Below are 14,305 nucleotides of genomic sequence, written 5' to 3'. Positions count from 1 at the left end.
TAGATGGAAGAAGAGTTCCCCTCTGTTCCGTGGCCTCCATCGCGGCGGAGGGGTGGGAGCCCCTCCGAGATTGGATCTCCTCCTCTGTTCTCTTCTGTTTCGTGTTCCTCAGATCTGGCCCTTCACTGTTTCTTAAATTCTCGGAGATCCGTAACTTCGATTGTGCTAAAAAAATTACAAGATTTTTTTCCATAAATTATCTTTCTTGCGCCAGAAGAAGGGCCCCAACCGCCTTACGGGGTGGGCACAAGACACCTGGGCGCGCCTGGCACCCCCTGGCATGCCTGGTGTATCTTGGGGCATGTGGGCCCCCGTTTGCGTTGATTCCACCTCCCAAAAATCACATATATTCCATAATACTTCTCCGTAAATTTTTTATCGCCTTTGGACTTCGTTTGATATGGATTTTCTATGAAGCAAAAAACATGCAACAAAGAGGAACTGGCACTGGGCACTAGATCAATAGGTTAGTTAATAAATCATATAAAAAGTTGCCAAAAGTATGCAAAAGTTGTATAATATTGGCATGAAACAATGAAAAAATATAGATATGATGGAGACGTATCAGAATTCCCAAGCTTAATTCCTGCTCGTCCTCGAGTAGGTAAATGGTAAAAAATATATTTTTTATGTGGAATGCTACCTAACATAAATTTGATCATATATCTAATCATGGCATGAATATTAAGAAACGAGTGATTCAAAGCAATAGTTTGTAATTTGACATAAATACATCGATACTCAAGCATCCCAACAAACAATCATGTCTTTCAAAATATCAATGCTAAAGAAAGCTACCCCTACAAAATCATATAGTCTTGTCATGCTCTGTCTTCTTAACACAAAGTATTTATCATCCACAACCCCAATGACAAGCTGAGCAATTAGTTCATACTTTTTAACGCGCTTCAGCTTTTTCAACCCTCACGCAATACATGAGCGCAAGCCATGGACATAGAACTACGGGTGAAATAGAGTATGATGATAGAGGTAAACATAGAGAAGGCAAAAAGGTAAGAAAGTCTCACATCAACGCAGCTAACCAACGGGCTATGGAGATGCCCATCAATTCATATCAATGCGCGGAGTAGGGATTGCCATGCAACGAATGCACTAAGAGATATAAGTGTATGAAAGCTCAATATGAAAACTAAGTGGGTGTGCATCTAATCCTATAATGAAAAATTCCCACTAGTATATGAAAGTGACAACATAGGAGACTCTCCATATGAAAAACATGGTGCTACATTGAAGCACAAGTGTGGAACTAGCATGCCCCTTCTCTCTTTATTTGTTTTTTCTCTCTTTTTTCTTTCTTTTCTTTATTTTCTTTCTTTTTTCTTTTTTTCCTTTTTTCTTTTTATATTTTTTTCTCTCATTGTCCGGAGTCTCATCCCGACTTGTGGGGGAATCATAGCCTCCATCATCCTTCCCTCACTAGGGCAATGCTCTAATAATGAAAATTGATGATCATCACACTTTTATTTACTTATAACTCGAAAGAAATAAAAATTACAACTTGATACCTATAACAAAGTATGACTCTATATGAATGCCTCTGGCAGTGTACCAGGATGTGCAATGATCTAGCATAACAACGATATCAAAAAAGGACAAGCCATGGAAATATCATGTTTGCTATCTTACGATCATGCAAAGCAATATGACAATGAATGCTCAAGTCATCAAAGCGGATGCGGTGGAAGTTGCATGGCAATATATCTCAGAATGGCTAAGGAAGGGCCATAATAGGTAGGTATGGTGGCTGTTTTGAGGAAGATATAATAAGTCTTATGTGTGATAGAGCGTATCATATCACGGGGTTTGGATGCACCTGCGAAGTTTGCACCGACTCTAGAGGTGAGAAAGGGAAATGCATGGTACCGTAGAGGCTAGCAAATTGCGAAAAGTTAAGAGTGCGTATTGTTTGGGAACATAGCATGCAATTTCAAAAAAAATCCTATGATCATGCAAGATCTATCTAGCAGATGCATAGCAACGAGATGGGGAGAGTGTGTCCACGTACCCTCGTAGACCGAAAGCAGAAGCGTTATGTTAACATCGTTGATGTAGTCGAACATCTTCACGATCCAACTGATCCAAGTATGAACGTACGACACCTCCGTGTTCAGCACACGTTCAGCTCGATGACGTCCCTCGAACTCTTGATATAGTAAAGGGTCAAGGGAGAGTTCTGTCAGCACGACGGTGTTGGTGATGTGATCCGCGCAGGGCTTCGCCTAAGAACTACGACACTATGACCGGAGGAGTAAACTGTGGAGGGGGCACCACACACGGCTAAGAAACCACTATTGTGCCTTTGGGGTGCTCCCCCGCCCATGTATATAAAAGAGGGGGAGGAGGAGGCCGGCCTAAGGGGTGCGCCAAGAGGGGGGAGTCCTACAAGGACTCCGTTCCTAGTAGGATTCGCCACCCGCCCTTTCCTTCCAACGGAGAGGGGGAAAGGGGAAAGGAGGGAGAAGGAGAAGGAAAGAGGGGGGTCGTGCCCCCTCCCCTTATCCAATTCAGATTGGGCAAGGGGGGGGGGGCCACCTCCTGTGGCATGCCTCCTTTGCTCCACTATGGCCCATTAGGCCCATTAACTTTCAGGGGGGTTGCGCTTTTCTATCAATTGCTCTACAATAATTTGTTCACCCACCATATTATTTGCCTTCAGGAGAGAGGCCTCTAGTGAAACCTATGGCCCCGGGGTCGATTTTACATCATATTTATTTCCTATCTACTATTTTGCAATCTTTTATTTTCAGATCTATAAACCAAAAACCCCAAAAATATTTAGTTATCTTTTATTTAGTTTTATCTATCTCTATCAGATCTCACCTTTGCAAGTGACCGTGAAGGGATTGACAACCCCTTTATCGCGTTGGGTGCAAGTGTTTGATTGTTTGTGTAGGTGCATATATTGGGGACTTGCCGTTTCTCCTACTCAATTGATACCTTGGTTCTTAACTGAGGGAAATACTTATCTCTACTGTGCTGCATCACCCTTTCCTCTTCAAAGGAAAAACCAACGCAAGCTCAAGAAGTAGCAGGAAGAGTTCCTGGCGTCGTTGCCGGGGAGATCTAAGTCAAGCCTACCAAGTATCAATCAGAAAACTCTCATCTCTTGCATTACATTATTTGCCATTTTCCTCTCATTTTCCTCTCCCCCACTTCTAAAACGTTTTTAGAAAAATACAAAAATATTTGCCTTTTTATTCGCCCTTCTTTCGTCCATATTTTCGCTAGCTTTTGTGTTTGCTCGTGTGCTAGATCGTTTGATTTGCTCTCATGGCTAATCCTCCTACCATTGCTAGCACTCCCGAGAATGAATTTCTTAATTTTAAGAAAAGGGAAGGAGAAATTTTGGAAGATGCTTGGTATAGAATTTGCAATGCTCAAAATAGATCTACTCGTAAGCAATCTACTACCATTCTCCTTCGAAATTTTTACGTGGGTGTTACCCCTTGGAATAGATATGTTCTAGATACCATTACCGGGGGAAATTTCTTGGGGAGCCATACTTTTGATGTGTCAGAGCCCTAGAATACCTGAGTGTATTAGTTGCGTGAAGCATCCATGCATCATTTTAATTTCAAGGAAGTTGAATTGAGGGAATTTTCAAAGCCTTAGAAACCTTTAAAAATGATCAACATTAAAATCTTTTCAAATGAGCCCAAGAAAATGTTCCTGCTAATCTCTGAAAATATTGGCAAGAGCTAAAACTCAAACCAATATTTTTGGAATCTCAGAAGTGATTATTTTGGGACTCTCAATTAAATCAATAACTATTTGAACTGGATTTATATTTGCTATGTATACAATATAAATCCGATAACCCTGAGAACCTATGAGTGGCTTTGAATATTTAGTATCAAGCTACACAAATCTTTTCAGAAGCTACTAAAATGATTTTATATTTTAAATCAAATCAAAACAAACTTCAGAAAATAGAAAACAAAAAGAAATAGAAAGACAGAAGAGAGGGAAAACCTACCTGGCCCCAAACCTACCTGGCGGCCCACTTACCTGGCCCAGCCCACCAGAGCCGCCACCATCTCCCACCTCGCGCCAGAAGGACGCGCGGCATGTGGCCACCGCGCGCGGGCACGCGCCCGGCCACCTCCACCCTGCCTGCCTATGCCTCGAACTGCCAGGACGTCGCCACGCTCGTCCCCGAACACAACCCGCTCACTCCCATCCTCTCTCCCCTCCTCTGTTTCTCGCACGCAGCCACTGAGCGGAGCTCATCGCCGCCGTCCACTGCCACCGTGTCCATGGGCCCTCGCTCGCCTTGCCGACCCGCCGAGAAGAACCGCAGCGTCGTCTTCATCAGCTACATTGCCGAGCCACGCGACGCCAGGCGCACCACGTCCACGGGCCCTCCCTCGCCTTGCTGAGCCACCGCGACGCCAGGCGCCCTGCATCACCGGCTACCTCGTCATCTTCCTCCTCTGCCGCCAGAGATCGCCACTGACGTTCAATCGTCTCCAGGCCGTCCCCGAACGCGCTGAGATCACCGACGACCTCACTGTGAGCTCCTACGTTGAATCCCTCTCTCCCCGGCCTCATTTGCATCGCGTAGCCGTCAAATTCACCAGAGCCGTGAGCTTTCACCCACCGTCGCGGCCACAGCTGCCGCCACCCGCGTCTGAGCCCGTAAGCGCGCACAGTGAACCACCAGGAGCACGTTGTACCCACCAGCTTCTCCTCCCGTGCACCAAAGCACCAAACCCGACCCCGCCAGCACTCCGGCCACCGCCACGAGCCTGCTTCCGGCGAGCTCTGGGCACCCCACGCCCTCCCGTTGCTTTCTCTGGATGCGCGCGGGCACGGGCTACCTTCTGGTTCCCTCGGCGCGTAGATCTGTCGCCTCTGGTGCAACTCCGGCAAACCCCCACCGTCGGCTGTGGTTGTCGCCGGCTAATCTCCGGCCGGCTAACGTGACCTAATTAAATTAGGCACTAACAACCCCACCGGTCACTGACAGTGGGCCCCGCCTGGCTAACTAAGTTAGATTAGTATTAACTAAGCTTGGTTAGTTTTGTTAGACATTGACACGCGGGACCCACAGGTCAGGTTTGACCTGGACCGGGTCAGTTGAACGCTGACATCACACTGACGCCAGGCTGACGCAGTAAATCCTTTTCTGGATTTATTCTAATTCGAAATAACCAGGAAATTTCAGAAATTACCCTAAACTTCTAAAATTCATAGTAAATAATCTGTAGCTCAGATTGAAAAGATTTATATATGTAAAATGATCAGAAAAATCCAAAGAATCTGAATATGGCATTTTCATGCATGTTTGAACAAGTTAACCTCACTGAATAGGACAATTCATGATTATGGAATAAATGGTAATTAGTTTTGGAGTTGGAATTTGCTATAGGTTTGATTTCCACTTCAATGAATATGACTAACTATTGCACTAGATCAATTCAGTACTTCAATATGACATATCATTCATATGAATGTGCATTGCATTGATTGTGGTTCCTTTTGTGTCTGCCGGTGGTTGTTTCCTCTTAGTAGACGATGTTTTCGACGACGTGATCGATGGCACCGATAAAGAGCTATACTATCTTCAGAAGTGCCAGGCAAGAAAAACCCCCTTGTTCATTCTGATACAATCCCACTCTCTCGATCCTTCTCTCTTTTACTGCATTAGGACAACAACGATTCAACTGTTACATGTTGCGGTAGTGGAACCCCTTTCCTCTTCATGACCTGTCATTGCCACAGTAAATAGATGAAACCCACTAGCATGACTAGGAATTGTTTGAGCCCTGATGTGCCTACTCATTCATGCTTGTTGTCATGCCTGCTACTGCTTAGAGTTGAGTCAGGTCTGATTTATCGGGAATGAATTGGAATGTGGTGAACATGTCCTACTGTTGAGAGCTAAGTGTGTGAACACGATTTGGTAAAGGTAGCGGTGAGTGGCCATGTAGGAGTACATGGTGGGTTGTCTCATTGAAACCGTCCTCAGGAACTGAGTGCTGTGTTTGTGATCCATGAACAGCTACTACCACACATTGGGATCCTTAATTGACTCTCTTGACTTATTAACCGCCCCTGTCCTCTGTCCAGGAGTTGCAACTAGTTTCTGGTGTTTGTAGGATATGTGTTGGAGGTCGTGCATAGCGCTGACCCTAGGGGGTGGGCTATGATGCGGTAGATACACCATTGCCCGGTGTACCGAGTCTCCCGTTTGGTGTCCCGGGAACCCTGCACACATCGTTTGGGGTTGTGAGTGAAACCCCGTCCGGATCCCCTCGCGGATGGAACCCGAATAGGCGATAAACCTGGACTAGAGACTTGTGTGGTTAGTCAGGTCGTGGCCGACTCCCTCGCCAGGCTTCTACTTGAAGGTTGCCGAGATACCGAGATACACGACATGTACATGGTGGTAAGTGGCGTGAGCATGTGTGAAGAAGTACACCCTTGCAGGGTTATAAATGATCTATTCGAATAGCCGCGTCCGCGGTAAAGGACTTTTGGGATGCCTGTACAGTTCATAGACAAGTGAAAGTGGATACTTTAAAATGCGCAAGATAAGCGTGAGTGCTATGGATGGCGTTCTCGTAGGGAGATGGGAGCAGATCCATAGTGGTGTATTGATATGGTGAATATGTGGACTCGTGTGCGCCACCCCAAAAGAGTTACTTGTAGTCATAGTTCAGGATAGCCACCAAGTCAAAGCTGGCTTGCTACAGTTAAACTCCACCACCCCCTTTTCTTGATACGGATGCATATGTAGCTAGATCTGATGTAAGTCTTGCTGGGTACATTTGTACTCATGTTTGATTAATTTATGTTTTTGTAGAGAGACTTCAGTCTCGCTAGTAGTTTCGCGTGGACTTTGACGTTTAGCTTGTTACCTCATCTATGATCTTGTGCCCTCGATAGGGTCTTGTAGATAGTCAGGCTTCTTAGTCTTTTTCATTTGTAGTTGTCTGTAATCAGACAAGTTAAGCTTCCACTTGTGCTTGTTGCTTGTATGCTCTATATGTTGGGTCATGAGACCCATGTTTGTAATATCTGGCTCTTCGCAGCCTTATGAATAAATACTTTGAGTCATAGAGTTTTGTTGTGATGCCATGTTGTATTTACACATATCGAGCATATTGTGTGCATGATTTGAAATGCTTGGTATGTGTGGGATCCGACAACCTAGTTGTCTATCCTTGGTAGCCTCTCTTATGGGGAAATGTAGTCTAGTGCTTCCACTAAGCCATGGTAGCCTTCTACAGCCCGGTTTACCGGAGTCCTGTTAGCCCGGTTGCTACTGCTCCGGAACACTTAGATTGGCCGGCATATGTCCTACTTCGATCATGTGTCTGTCCCTTCGGGTAAATGTCACACGGTGTATACCGGAGCCCTGCTAGCCTACTATAGCCCGGTTTACCGGAGTCCTGCTAGCCCAGTTGCTACAGCCCGGAATCACTCGCTGATGACCGACACGTTCGATGTTGGGTCATGCATGCTTGTCCCTGTAAGTTAGTGCCACTTTGGGTTCACGACTAGTCATGTTGGCCCGGGTTCTCTGTCATATGGATACTAGCGGCACTATCATATACGTGGGCCAAAAGGTGCAAACGGTCCCAGGCCAGGTAAGGTGGCACCCATGGGAATACCGTGCGTGAGGCCGCAAAGTGATATGATGTGTTACATGCTAGATCGGTGTGACTTACAATCGGGGTCCTGACATTTTTGGTATCAGAGCCTGACTGCCTGTAGGATTACCAAGCCAAACTGGTCGAAGTCGAGTCTAGAAATGCTTTAGTTATATAAGGGAATTGATTGTGGAAGGGAACGTAAGGCTCTTTTTACTCCTTTACCTTATGCCTTTTTATCCGAGTCATCTTATCTTTCCTACGGGGTTAAGGAACTAGGCTTTCTCTCCTTTTTATTAGGATCACGTGTTACTAATCCATAGACTTATATGAATGATGGATTCAAGTCTCAGTTCAGCTCCTACTACTTCCGTGTGTTCATAGCTGGCCTCAGAACCTTGATATTGTGATGTTGAGCGGTTATGCCACCATTTTGCAGGATGTCTCAAATCTTTTTGAGCATTTACAACCGTTATGTTGTCCGAGTAATCCCAGGTTTCTAAGTAGTCTGATGCATTTGCAAATCCCTTCTTTCCGTTCTCGGTGTCCCTTTGGGCCAGTTCACCACACTAATCAGTGAGTTGAGGTACTCTGTTGCTTGGACATATATGTTGGAGCTAGTATTATGACCCTAGGCATCCTAGAGAACCACCCAGTAATCTAGCAATGTTTATATTCCTAGTGTGATGATTCTGGCCATCATTCTCGAAAGCATCTCGTGATGTTATTTAGTTGGTAGGTATTCCATTTACGGGTTTTTGAACCCGAGATTCACCCTACCTACTTCTTGTTGATAGTGTTTGGTAGTTCCTTAGGATATTAGTAACCTTTGTGTTGGAGATACTACTACTAAGTATAAACCGGCCATGAGGGGCCGGGTTATGCCCACAATGAGTTAGTCGAGTTTGAAGCCCATGAAGACAAGAAGTATGGCGCTTTACAGAGGAGATCTAACATGAAGGCCCAGGGCCCAAAGGCGGATTAGAGCCCATAGACATAAACCACCATATGATATGTAACTTATGTTGTAAGGCATGGAAAGGTAGAAACCGAGCCGGACACGTTTATGAGCCGGCCTCCGGATTCTGTAAAACGCCAGGCGTCAACCTATGTATATAAAGGGACGACCCGGCCGCGGTTTAGAGACAGACAACAATAACTCGAGAGCCAGGCAAAGCGGATTCGCTCCCTGGTCTTTGAAACCCTAGCAATTCCATCACAACTGGAGTAGGCTTTTACCTTCATCGTAAGGGGCCGAACCAATATAATTTCTTGCGTCCCTTGTCCGCTTTAACCCCTTCAAGCTAACCGGTCGCGATGGCACCACGACTAAGTCCTTTCACGATGACATCTACCGTGACAAAACCACGATAGTTGGCGCCCACCGTGGGGCTATCGCACGATGGTTTTAAGTTCTTGAAGGGCAACTTCGAAGGACTCAAGGGGTATGCTGTGGGTCGGATGACCAAGAGTTGTTGTAGCAAGCTCTACATCGATGACGCAGGCCGGGGCCCCGAGGCCAGCTCGATTGAGTACGGGTACCGGGTCCCCTTTGGCGGAATACACGTTTTCATTGGCAAGATCGGCGAACCGGGCCCTGAGCCGGACATCTGCACCGACATCATCGAGACGGCTCAGCGTGCGAGACCTGCCCAAGTTCAGCCTGTCGTAAAGCATGCCTTTGTGGGAGTCATCCACGATGTGGAATCTGAGGATAGATCGGTATCTAGTGGCGAAACAGTGGTTTACTCTGATGACGAGTCTTCAACCGGAGAGACCGAGTCGTTGTATTAGCTGCATGATGGCCAGATTAGTGGTGGTTCCAATGGCGACAGTATTCTGGACCTCTCTGATCCGTCGAGCTGAGTTGCGATCTTCATGGCCGGTACACAATCGGTGCAACATTCTTCTGTCGCAGCAGCGATGATTTCCAGTTCAGCAGCTGCAACACCCGCTGGGACAGGAGGCCCCGCGCCAGCGCCGATTCAGGTTTTGTCCGATTTATTCGACACTTTGGCGACATTACTGGCGGCTGAGGTTAACGCAGCGGTTCAGGATCAGTATAACGCAGAGACTGCAAAGGTGAAGGATCAGATAGCTCAAGCTAAGGTAGATCTGGCAGCAGAGAACACTAGGATGGCCACAGGGCGGGCCCAATTAGAGGCACAGGCTTATCGGCTCATGTTGGATCAGAGCGCATCAGATGATGTCATGACGAGAAGGTACCGGTCTCACCTGCCTTCGGTTTACGAGGGAAGGAACCTCTTTAACACGCGAGGAGCGGGAACCAGCAACCAGCCAGTGGTAAACCGGGCGGAGGCACCCGGAACGGGGGCGCCGGTTCAGCCGTGCGCGGCGGATCCGCCTCATCAGAACAATATCCTATTACAGCACGTCTCACCACCTTCAGGTCATTACTCGAACCCGTTGGATAACATCGTCGCCGCCGCTTCACGATTGGCAGATCTCCCGATCGAAGGCGAGTCCCCGGTAGCAGTTGAAACACAATGGGCTAGAGAGCTCCTTCAGACGGCTCTGACCCAACAGCAAGCTTATTCGCACAGTCGTGAGAGGATTCAATCCACCCCTCGCCCAAGTCGGAGCTACAACATGTTTATTGATGAACCAGTTGTATCAAGCATTGCGTGAAACCATAACTCGCCGCAAGGGCATAACCCGGCAGCTAGCGGTGCTAATGCCCAGGATGTGGTGGATCACGGTCGAGCACGTCGAGAAGCCGAGTTAGCAGCGCAATACGTGGCTCGTCGGCTTACTTTGGTTTGTCTGACCATTTCAGTGGAGCCAGGTGTGGTTTTCAGTTCTTTGGGGGTGCCGTATCTCACCCCGGCCACTACAAGAAATATGTCAACTTGTGACCTTGACTATTGGTCACTGAAAGGTCATTGTTTTTCATTTGTGACGTTTTTTTGACCAAAAACAGATGTCAAAAGCTGGCGGTCGTAAACTGAAATTAACGACCTTCTCTGTGAGAAGGTCGTGGACATTTACGACCAAAATATGCCTACTGTTTTGTTTTGGTCACTAGCAACCTCCCCAGGCCACGTAGGCATCCAGCATGGCAAGCTGATGTGGCACAAGATTCAGCCCGGTCCAATTCGGTATTCTACATGGGCCGAGCCCATTAATTCAGCCCATTTATATATTTTTTCCTATGAATTTTTTGTCAGCTAAATGGACCAAGCCCAACATTGCAGCCTTTTTTATTTTGGGGCCATGGCCTTTTTGTCTCAACAATTTCATTTTTTCTTTTTTTTAAATTGGGTTCACTAATCAGGTGGGTCCCCACTTTCAGGTTCTAGTACTGGGTCCTAGCCGTTAGGGCAATATTCTTCATTTTTTATTTCACACAAATAAATACCTGGTACTTAAATTGGCACACAAAAAACACACAAAATACTTCAAATATTATCAACCATCAAAGTGCTACATCATATAACACACATACAAATGTGATAAGCATCAAATTTAAAATCATATAACAAGCTCCACAAGTGTACAATCACATGAGCCAGTTCTGCTCCACAAGTGTACAATCACAAATTCTGCTACATCATACACACATACGAACTATGCTTCACGAAGAAACATGAGCAGTATAAAGGGCTTCATTAATGCAAAACTTGACAGTTGACAGCAATGTTAGAACTATGCTTCCTCCGACTTCTTTGTCCTGATCAGCATCTGCACGTTACAAAACAATATTGATCAATTATAAGCCACAACTTCAAATGCCCATACAATTTGTAGTTGCTTAAAAAAACAAAGCAAGCGAGTACTCAGGAGCTTTGGTTAAAACCCATCAAACAGAGATAAAAACTGGCAAACTATACATCCACTTACAACATAACAAAAGGAAAGAAAATTACACATGATTAAGTAATATATATCATTCATGTTGGAACAAAGAGCAGACTAATTGACACAATGTGGTAACTAAATCATTCAATCCCTGAGACTGATTGGATGTCAGTTTCTTTTACTGCCAGTACCTATTGGTAAATTAAATTACTAATCAGAGGAAATATTTAAGCAGCCCAATTACCTACCAGATCATTGTACTTAAACTTCCTAATCAGATCACCTAATAGGAGATACTATTTGTAATGAAAAGATGATTGAACACTGAAAGAGGTTAGCAAGTTGCTTGTTGGTTTCATCACAAGTACCAGGAGTATTTTTAAACCTACGCAAGTCATTTTTAAACCTATGCAAGTACCAGGAGTATTTCAATCCTTTCCAGTGCAGGTACTCAAAATTTGTTTGAGTAGCAAATCTAGGAGTACTGGAGAACTCGAAGTTAAATGTACTCAAAGCAACCAGCAAAATCTCTCAATACCGGTCCCGACAAGTAATCAGAATACAGTAGCAACAAGTACCAGGAATAAATCACATAAGTAACTAGAACAGAGAAAGAAAATGTAGAAGTGGCAGCGAGGCATGAATGGTGTCCTGAGTTACTGCTGCATCGTCCGTAACAGAGGCCGAGGAACTCGCTGTGATGGGTTGCAGCATCTGTGCTGATGCAGTCTCAGCCATAGGCTCCTCCTCACACCTGAAGTTAAACACGCAGGTTGGTCAGCAGAACTACAGCAGTTTAGCTTTTGGAGATGATGAATAACTCAAATTACCCTTCATATCTGTTTCAAAAAAATTAACCTTCTGGTATGGCCATGTTAATAGATAAAATTAACCTTTTCCCCTTTACTTTCTATGAAAAAGGTAAGAGACCAGAATTCTACATGCAGCTTCTGTAGAAATAAATCCAAGAGAAATACATGTCTGTAGTGCATGGCAATGACAGTTAGGATCAAGCAGGTTTTACATTTGAGTCCAGAAATATCAAGGTTCTATAAGCTTAAATTTCAGAGACCTGATTGACACTGTAGGTTCTATAAGCTTAAATTTCAGAGACCTGATTCAATTCAGAAAAGGAGTGGGAGCTTATTTTAGAGGCAAGTGAGTGAGTGAACATGTTATTAGGCTTAATTACCAGGATTTGGAAGACAATGCAACTCACTCAGACAATGCAATGTTTTGAAGCAAGCTCTATGCAGAGTAATGCAAACTTATGGGACAGATGAGTAACACACAAAATGGAAAGCACAGGTGCACTGACAGTGGTAGCTACTGTCATGTTCAGCAGGACACACTCAGACACACTTATTATTAATGCTGGTAGAACAGAGCAGTGGTGCTACAGCAATGGCGTGGCATGGCACAGGCAGGCAGGCAAACATGCCGTCGCGTGCATGGAAAAAAAAGAAATACCAGGGGCCTGGACCTCGTGGCATGCCATAAAAGGTGCATGTAGGAGTCACGGGTCCGAGGTGTTAGGGTACAGGAGAAGCTGAGGCAGGAACACCTCAAAGATATTCACAAGGTCTGCAGCAACAGCAGGACAACAACAAAAATGTGGTGCTTCAGTTAGTAAAAATCCTCAAAGTCAAGACTAGTAAACTAGTTCTGATATATCGATTTGTAAGGGTAAGCTTCTGTAAGTTCAACCCTGACCTTCCACGCACCACCCTGGTAAATACCTGCAGCAAGGAAACAGAGGAAGCCTACCAATTAGGCACCAAATGAATTTTTAAGTCCTAGAGAGCAGATTGAAGGATCAAAATGTTACCATATAACAGCAGACTAAATACCACTAAAAGAACACCACAATGACTTGAAAAGCAATGCGGCAGAGGCAGTTAACATATAGTACTTGCAAACTGGAAAGATATTGATTGTAGAATCCCATCTGAACTTCTGAACCATGCATACAACACCGAGACTACCACAGACAGAACAACAAATGGCTTAACAAGGAGTTATTTTACAAAATGGAAAGCTAACAGCTCTTCATAGGGAAGTAAAAGCAGTTAGCAAGATGGAATGGCCTAGAAAATGCAACATATCCTTTCCAGAATACACAACCTCTTAAAGTCAGAGCACCACAAAACTCCAATTGCACACAAATGCAATAGTTCACCTGGAGAATCCCACACTATGCAATCCTAAGCAATTGCACTAGAAAACTTTGTCAGCAAGTGGCTCCGACTATGAATGGAAAATGCTCAAGCAGGTCAAAAAAATGGGTGTATCACATCTAACGTAGTAGCTGGCAAGGCACATGAATTAGCAAGGCTGTATAAATGTTCCAGCTATCCACCTATTTACAAATGGGTTGTTGGTGAGCCCACTTGCTGGCAGGCGAATCTTGCGAAACTGCCGGAAAAAGAAGCAAGCTATTCGATCAAATCTGGGTCTCGAGAAGGGTATTGCATCTGATCTCGAATTTAGCATCAATTTCACGCAATCAAATCAGAAGAAGGGGTAGCAGAAGAGATGGATATACTAGAACTTGAACTCGGGGAGGCGGCGGATGAAGGGCTTGAACTCGTTGTTGCCGCGGGTGGGGAGCGCGGAGCCGGCCTGGTCGAGCGCCTCGAGCTCCGGGTCGACCATGGGGGAGAGGAAGCCGATGAGGAGGTTGAGGCGGTAGATGCTGAGGCCGTAGGAGACGACGTAGAAGCCCTGCACGTAGTAGACCCGCGGCGCGTAGACGGCGGCGGCCAGCAGCGTGCCCGCCCACCGCCCCGCCGTGTGCGGCTCCGGCGGCGGCGGCGCGAGCGCCTGCGTCGGCATGGCCACTCCGAGCTCGCACGAGGACGACGCCG

At 45.7% G+C, this 14,305-nt stretch overlaps 1 pseudogene; it reads right to left on the bottom strand.

Annotated features, from left to right (window-relative positions):
- Positions 1 to 233: 233 nt before the first annotated feature.
- The window catches only part of LOC119334568, a 15,079-nt pseudogene continuing 1,007 nt past the window's right edge, over positions 234 to 14,305 (bottom strand).

Source organism: Triticum dicoccoides, chromosome 7A (genome assembly GCF_002162155.2).
Source record: "Triticum dicoccoides isolate Atlit2015 ecotype Zavitan chromosome 7A, WEW_v2.0, whole genome shotgun sequence".
Classification (NCBI taxonomy): domain Eukaryota; kingdom Viridiplantae; phylum Streptophyta; class Magnoliopsida; order Poales; family Poaceae; genus Triticum; species Triticum dicoccoides.
The sequence above is the reverse complement of the archived record's forward strand: the minus strand, read 5'-3'. Positions and strand labels throughout refer to the sequence as shown.